The sequence below is a fragment of the Syngnathoides biaculeatus genome, chromosome 10, assembly GCF_019802595.1.
Source record: "Syngnathoides biaculeatus isolate LvHL_M chromosome 10, ASM1980259v1, whole genome shotgun sequence".
Classification (NCBI taxonomy): Eukaryota; Metazoa; Chordata; class Actinopteri; order Syngnathiformes; family Syngnathidae; genus Syngnathoides; species Syngnathoides biaculeatus.
This window is the reverse complement of record NC_084649.1, coordinates 29668198-29675746: the sequence shown is the minus strand read 5'-3', so window position 1 is coordinate 29675746 and position 7549 is coordinate 29668198. Positions and strand designations below refer to the sequence as shown.

The 7549-nt window shown below is 42.7% G+C and overlaps 1 protein-coding gene across 8 annotated transcripts in view; it reads left to right on the top strand.

Annotated features, from left to right (window-relative positions):
• Window positions 1–7549, top strand: part of mtmr14 (myotubularin related protein 14) — a 114432-nt gene that overhangs the window by 46346 nt on the left and 60537 nt on the right. The window lies entirely within an intron of this gene.

Here is a 7549-nt window from a genome sequence, read left to right as displayed (position 1 = left end):
TAGTCTTTCTCACAAAAAAAGACCACTATTTGATGCCACTGACACCAAAATACACATTTTAAAATAGATTTTGTTGTCAAATCTACATATAATACTTTGATGATAATACTAGTCGGAAAAAGTGAGCTGGGAGCGTTTTATCAAAAGTATGACTCGAGATCCCAGTGCCGGCAATATTGTCTGTGATGTCTTGTGCATACATCACACTAGAGCCCCCTGCATTGAAAACATGCTGTGCCAAATGCAATGGCAGATGAATGAGAGCGATTTTCGGATTTTTCCGACGCCCCTTCTGAGACTGAATCTCTTTTCGAAGAAGAAAATATCTCAGAAGCGAGTGAAGCGACCGGGGCCATTTTACCATATTGTTCCAAGCCATATTTAGACGATATGCGGATTACTTCTCCACTAACAACAGGCACCGCAACAGACAGATGAGCAGGACAAATGACCCAATGAAATATTCAAAATGACTGGCCCATAATTGTTTGATTTCCTAACCCTTTTACAAGTCTTGTGGATGTAGCGTAATCAAGAGGACTCATGCTGGGCAAAGTAATTACGTCAGAAGTGCCCAGACACCGGTGGCCGGTGAGGGTGAGAGCTCTTTTTTCATCCTTGTCAATGGTGCGTCAGCACGGGCCAGCCAGCCTCACAGCGCGACCCACCTCTGCGTTGGGTGAAACGGCGGCCCGAGCCACTGCTAACGGTGGCCGGCACACATCGACACATTGAGCACCCCTGACTTTATTAAGTTATTATGACTTAGTTATTTTGTTATCTTCTCAGAGAAGTATTATGTTGTCGGACGCGGACTTTTAGAATGTTCCTATAAGAACAAGGATGGCTCTTGAGGGAGCTTTTTATTTATACTGCTGCTTTCGGAGAAGTACACAGACGAGTCTGGTGACCATACGTTTTGGCTAGTTAGCTTGTGTTACATGCTACTAGACTGTCTTTGTACTTCTATTTTGTTGTTGTTTTGTGTTGTATTGTATTGTGTGATTAAATAAAATCTTAAACGCAATACAAGTGTTTTTTTATATTTTGCCAGTTTGATCATGGGGTTTATATTTATTATATTCACACGTAACATATGCTATAAATTGTGAGGCAAATTAGTCCCCTCAACTATTATTTTTTTATAACTCCATACACACCTACCTGTCATTTGTAACATACATAGCTCTTGTCCTTTGCACCTGTGCAATACATTTTTCTCAACAGGTCGTTTGGAAACGTGTGAAGAGTGAATCCATCCTCCCGAGTGATCGAGCAAAATCCAGCAAAACAACGAGCCGGCGTTTTGGCTAGAAAAAGGCAAATTTCTCACTGGTACAATAGGTATAAACACTTGACCCCGCCACTGTAGGCGTCTGCAAAAAATAACACTTCATGGTTCTTCTTTAACACAAAACCCTTGAGAGACTTTTCATGGCGGGAGATGGAAAAATTGATATACACCAACATTCTGACGTGCTGTGAACAAAGGGATGAGTCCATTCTGGATGATTTTTTTTTTGGTGAACAACATACTAAATTTTATGTTCTAGATGTCAGTGACACTTAAGGGGGTCATTTCGGCCTCTGTCAAGTCTCAAACTGTTGCTCTGGTCTTTCATGCACCTGTTGAACAATGCAATTTATTGCTGCTAATTATGTCAGAACTGTGAGAAATGAACTGACCTGCTAATTGGATCGCTGATTCCCCAATGATGTATTGAGGGTTGTTGGGGCTGAATCTCACAAGTGAGGATTCCACACTTTACCAGATGCGTAATTTCAAAACCATCGGCAGTGTATTTTTTCAGCATGAGATCCCTTCCCACCAAATTGATTGGACATGTGGATCACACCACAAACAGATGCTTGAACAGCACATCTGGCCCAAAGCCGTTGAATGCACATGAACCAGGGTATGTAAATATATCTTTTCTGTTTTTTGTGTGTGTTTGTTTATCACCGGTCAACTGTGCTGCTCTTGGGCCTGTCAGGAATCAGTCAGATGCGACACCACGCGAGCTGATCCCCCCACTCCGCCTGTAACAGTTTGGGATAACATTTTGACTTCTTTTCGGGCAGTCCATTTGCCAATGTCCCTTCTCTCCACAGTAGTGGCAAGTGTCATGATTGAAGTCACCACCCTCCCAGTTGGCATTGTCACAGCCTCTTCTACCCCCTCCATGTATCATGCCTTGTCTACCGTGTCTTCTGCTTTGAAATTGTTCTGCCATCGCTGGTTGTACATTCAGTGATGCCTTTACCAAATCCTCTTCTTCCTTCTTTTTCTGGTTGCATTCTTTGGTCTCAGCGTGTTTGACATGTTGCATAATTTCTGCCAGGCGTTTTTTTGACCAGCCGCCAATCAGGGTGTTAGCCATGATTTTGGTCAATGAGGAACGTTGACCATCCACAAATGCTGCTTTCACAATGGACTTGAAGGGACTCTCCTTGTCATCATAAGTGGCTGGTTTAGAAAGTCCAAAATGGCTTTCACAAATGTCCATGAGGTTGTGCAAATACTCAGCTGCTGTCTCCCTGCTGCTTTCACGCAGGCGCGCATCCGTGACAGGTCTGGGCAGAGTGGGAAGTGCACCATTCACGCCTCCCCTATGACTGTTATTCGCACTTCCCATTGTCCATTCGAGTTCGAAGAGGCAGTGCTCGCTTGCAGCTGGTCATACTCCCCCTGTTCCTCTATCATATGAATTTCGCCAAAATTCTCCGCTCCAAAATGGAAGAGAAGAATTTTGCGGACCTCACTGCCAATGGGCCTCCACTGTCAGGTTAACTGGAGGAAAGCTCGACGCAGCTTTTGGCCACCGTCTTTGGGATGTGGCCACTCTTTGATTGGCCTTTCATCCCCAACCATTCATCATTGGCATACGGAAGTTCGGATCCATTTTAGCCTTCTGGGACCCAGGACCCATTTTTCCTGTCCCATGACAAGAGGTGGCAAGCTGCCAGCAGCAGCCAGCTGAACCGGCTGAGAGGAGGAGGGAGCAGCAGCAACAATAACAGCTTGTGTGCAGAGGGGAGGGAATGGAGTGGTTGTAAGCAGAGGAGGGGGCCACTGGTCATCATCGTTACTTGGTTGCTCAGGTTTCTGTTTGACTTGTGTAGGATATGGGGCAACCAGTCACTGCTGTTGTCCTGACTTATTCCACCAGGCAACCTCAGACACAGTGTCACAGGAGGAGATACACAGTCATCAGTTTCTTTATACTCTATTTTCACTTTATTTATTTCACTTTTCCCCTTCCAAATTCTTTCTCCTCTCTCGCTTAATTAGCTTCTGTCAACCATATATCCAAATATCCAGAATTTTTCGTCTTCTAAATCCTTAATTTTAATTGTTTTGTTCTTCTTTAAACTAGTCTTCAACTCCTCCAACCTTCTTTTAAATGTCCACTGACATTTAAAACATAATTTTTTAGTATGTTTTTCATTAAAAAAAGTCAGCCGGAATTGACCTATCCATTTTTTCACCACACGTCAAGATGATATTGAATGTGGATTTTTGCATCTCCTGCCATGAAAATCCTCTCAAGGCATTTGTGTTGAAGAACCAGAAAGTGACATTTTTTGCAGATGCCTACATTGGCGGCTTTGTGGGTTTATACCTGTTTTACCGGCAGAAAAGTAGCATTTTTTTCTGCCTGTTAGCCATAATGCCGGATTGTTGTATTGCTGGATATTGCTCGAACACTCGGGAGGATGGATTCACTCTTCACACTTTTCCAAACACCCAGTTCGTCGTGAAAAATGATTGTACAGGTGCAAAGGACGAGAGCTTTGTGAATTCTAAATGACGTGTGAATAGAACTATTAAAAAGATAATAGCAGTGGGGGACTAATTTGTCCAATAGTTTATAGCATATGTTACGTGTGAATTTTGAATAAATCCTTTTGGTCTTACGGGCAAAACATAAAAAAGCACTTATATTGAGTTTAGGACAATTTAGTCATACAATACAACATAAAACAATAACAGAATAGAAGTACAAAGACAGTTTAGTAGCGTGTAATACTAGCTAACTAGATGATAGTCACCAAACTCGAAAAACTTCTCCTAAAGCAGCAATAATAAAAAGCTACATCCGCGTCCGACGACGTAATCCTTCTCTCAGAACGTAACAAAAAGATCCGCGTCATAATAACTTCATAAAGTACATAAATCAGGGGTGCTAAATGTGTCGATGTGCGCAGCCCGTCGTTGTTGTTGTCTGCTGGTGGCCCGGCGTTGTTGTAGTCCGCCGCCGGCCTGGCGATGATGTAGCCCGCCGCCGGCCTGGCGATGATGTAGCCTGCCGGTGGCCCGGCGCTGGCCTCGATGCGGAGGTGGATTGGGCAGGGAGGTGTTTTGGCCGTGTGTAGCGAAGAGAAAGGAGCTCTTCCCCCACATCAGCCACCGGTGTCTGGGCACCTGTCAGGTTTACCAATTAGACATTCATTAAACTGGACAAAAAGGAAGCAAAGACACCAGCTCAAGTCTCGCAAGGAGAGAGGAGAGGAACTGTCTTGTACAATTCACTACTCCACTCTCTGATTATCCTCTCCTCACCACCTCTATTTAATTTTAAGACACCCATTATTTACATGGATGTTACAAAAAGGAGACTGCAAGCAAAAGAGTTGGAAACAAAGTGTACTTGTTCATGTGTGTGTGCATGTGTGTGGGAAAATTGGTGAGTATATGTGTGGTCATCATTTCTTTAACAGGCAGCACTTCTAACTGTCATAGTCCCAACATTCAAAGTCCCTACACTCAGTTGTAGGCTCTGTGCATTCCTCTTTTTCTTCTGACGCTGGATCCGGTTTCCTCCTCTTCTTTGTCTTCGACCCACAGTAGCTGAATTTCCACCGAGGCCCTGCAGGTTAGCAGTGCCGGGGGCGGGCGTTGTTAACCCGGGCCACGACCGATCCGGTATGGGATTCTTTAGATGAACGCTCATATTTGTTTGGCACAGTTTTTACGCCGGATGCCCTTCCTGACGCAACCCTCTGCATTTATCCATGCTTGGGACCGGCCTACAGATTGCACTGGTTTGTGCCCCCATAGGGCTGCATTAACATTAAACATTAACATTAAAACATTTTTACAAAAAAAATAACAAAAATTTAACTTACACGAGTGCGTTGTTGAAAGCCACATTCAACAAGCTTGTTTGTTATATTGTATACAAACTACCCCATTACCGCGGAGTAAATTAACGATCGATGGTGTAGCGCCGGAGAAAAGGAGTCGGAGGCGGAGTGTCGGGCACAGGAACAAAACTTGTTTTATTGGCAGACATCAAAACACTACTCGCATAACGGGGGGAACTCTGTGAACTCGTCACTCCGGAAGAGCAACAACAAAAACAGTCCGTGCGGAACCCCGCACCCCAACTCGAGGTCCCGGGGGTGAATTATGTAAACACCACAATGGTACCGGTTTTAAACCCGGTTAATTGTTTTTTTTCTACAGCTGTTCGGTTAAAACCCGTTATGAAAGTAAGCGTTTTTTTGCAATCCCGAGTCTGTACAGTTAAGTCGTCCTAATCCAAATGTGGTTCTTTTTCTGTCCATTCAGGAACATTTTGTGCTACCAATACAAATTGTCCCAAACTCTTCCACTCCTGTTAAATTTGTTTGTCCAATGACGTGTGTGGTGCTGTCCATTCCCTGTGTAATGCATTTAGTTTGTCAGTCAGTCTTGTTCCTGCCACCACGACTGATATACCATTTGAGTACAGATAATCAATCATGATTTTGTCTGGTGTGGGCTGTTATAAGTTTACAGTGTCTTATACTACATAGTCACATGCAATGAGTCACTTCCTACGTCATTTTGTGGTTGTTCAATAATGTCTCCAGCTGTTTGCAGCAAGAGATCTCCTTTTCTTGTGAGAGGTGTGTTTGGAGTATCTAAAAGTGTTGGGCTCCTATTTTGTAAGATATTTAACTGTCCTCCCAGTAATTCCTTGTTTTTCTTTTTACTTCTATATTTCCTGTCAGAGAGGGAATCAAGCCCTGTCCTAGTTTCAGCAAGCCATCTCATGTTGTATTGGGGCAAATTAAAAGTTGCATTTTGGGAGCATTAGTTGTGACATTTTGATGAGGATAATGCTGCTCTAGTTATCGGTGGTGGGTGTTTTATTTTAGGGCAGTCACGTGAAATGTGACATTTTTTTCCACAACACCAGCAAATAATTTCTTTTTGATCAAATTTGCATCTCCTCCCCATTACTCTTCCCCTGCCTCTTCCTCATCTATGGCCACGATTATTAAATGTTTTGCATAAAGTTCCATAAATTTCTTCCTCTGTCAGAAAGGTGTCAACTTTCTTTTTCTTATTTTGTAGCACTCTTTTCTGCTTGTAGTGCTTGGTTCACGTATTGTTATAGGCTGCCAGTCGGTTTGCCAACCCAATGTTTTTCAGTCCATTGTTTTGTAGGATTATTTGAATTCGCATGAAGAGCATTTTTTAATTGCTCTTGATACACACTCCCTGAAGTGTGATCTTCATGAATGCCACTGTTTGCTTTAAAACATGCAGTCATTCCAATTCTATATTCTTCAAATGGTTCATTGTTGTTTTGTTTTGCTCTTCCAATGGCAGAAAAAAAAATGCTTTTTGTCTAAATCTAGCAGAAGTGTGCTATATTAACCTTTGAACTCCCTGGTGCTGTGAGAAAGTACTTTGCTGTCCTCCAACTTTCTTGTACTTGCACACCATTTATGTTGTAAGATTTTCTCAAGTCTTCCGTTCCCTGGAAGAATTATGTTCCATCAACTCTAGGAGATGTGATACATTTTATGGCTGTTTTCACATCATCTTGAGTCCATTTTTTTTCTTTTTTGTATGTGTGTGTTTCTCTCTTATTTTATCCTGCTGGTTAACTATATATATTTTTTGTGTGTATGTTGATCTGGCCAGCAAAAGCCATATTCTGTTAGCAACAAATTTAGATGTTTTAGTGGGACATTGGCTTTCTACAAACTTCTAGTCCTTACACATTCATTTTTTTTTTTTACATTTTTTTTTAGATTTTCTGTAACAACTATTTTGCTATTTATCAACTATTTTGCTATTTGTTTTTCCCCTGTTGGAGTCAGTGGTTCACCTAGGGTGACTATACTGACTTCCCCCTGAACAGGGTGACAATTACTTTCTGTTTGAGGTAATTCTCAAGCTTCTACCACAAGTGGCGGAGAATTCTTACCTCTGCATCCTCAAACAGTTGTCACTCAATTTCCTCTTCAAATGAGGTAGCGAACCTCCACTTACACTTTTACACATGCACACGTTTCACGGACCTCACGTACAGGACACATGTTGCCCTTTTCTCGGTTTTATAGACTAATTAGTCTACTCGATAGGGACTAGTATTCTCGAGGTTTGGTTCTGCCGTAGTTACCCAGATGCGTATTCACTCATTCCTCATGAGTGTGGGAGTTTCCTACTCACCAGAGATGTCTTCACTTCCTTCAGCTTCTCGTCAACCCTCAGCCTCCAGGCGCAAAGTCGAGGCCCAGTCCCGGAAAGGGTCTCAAGAGCCGTGGC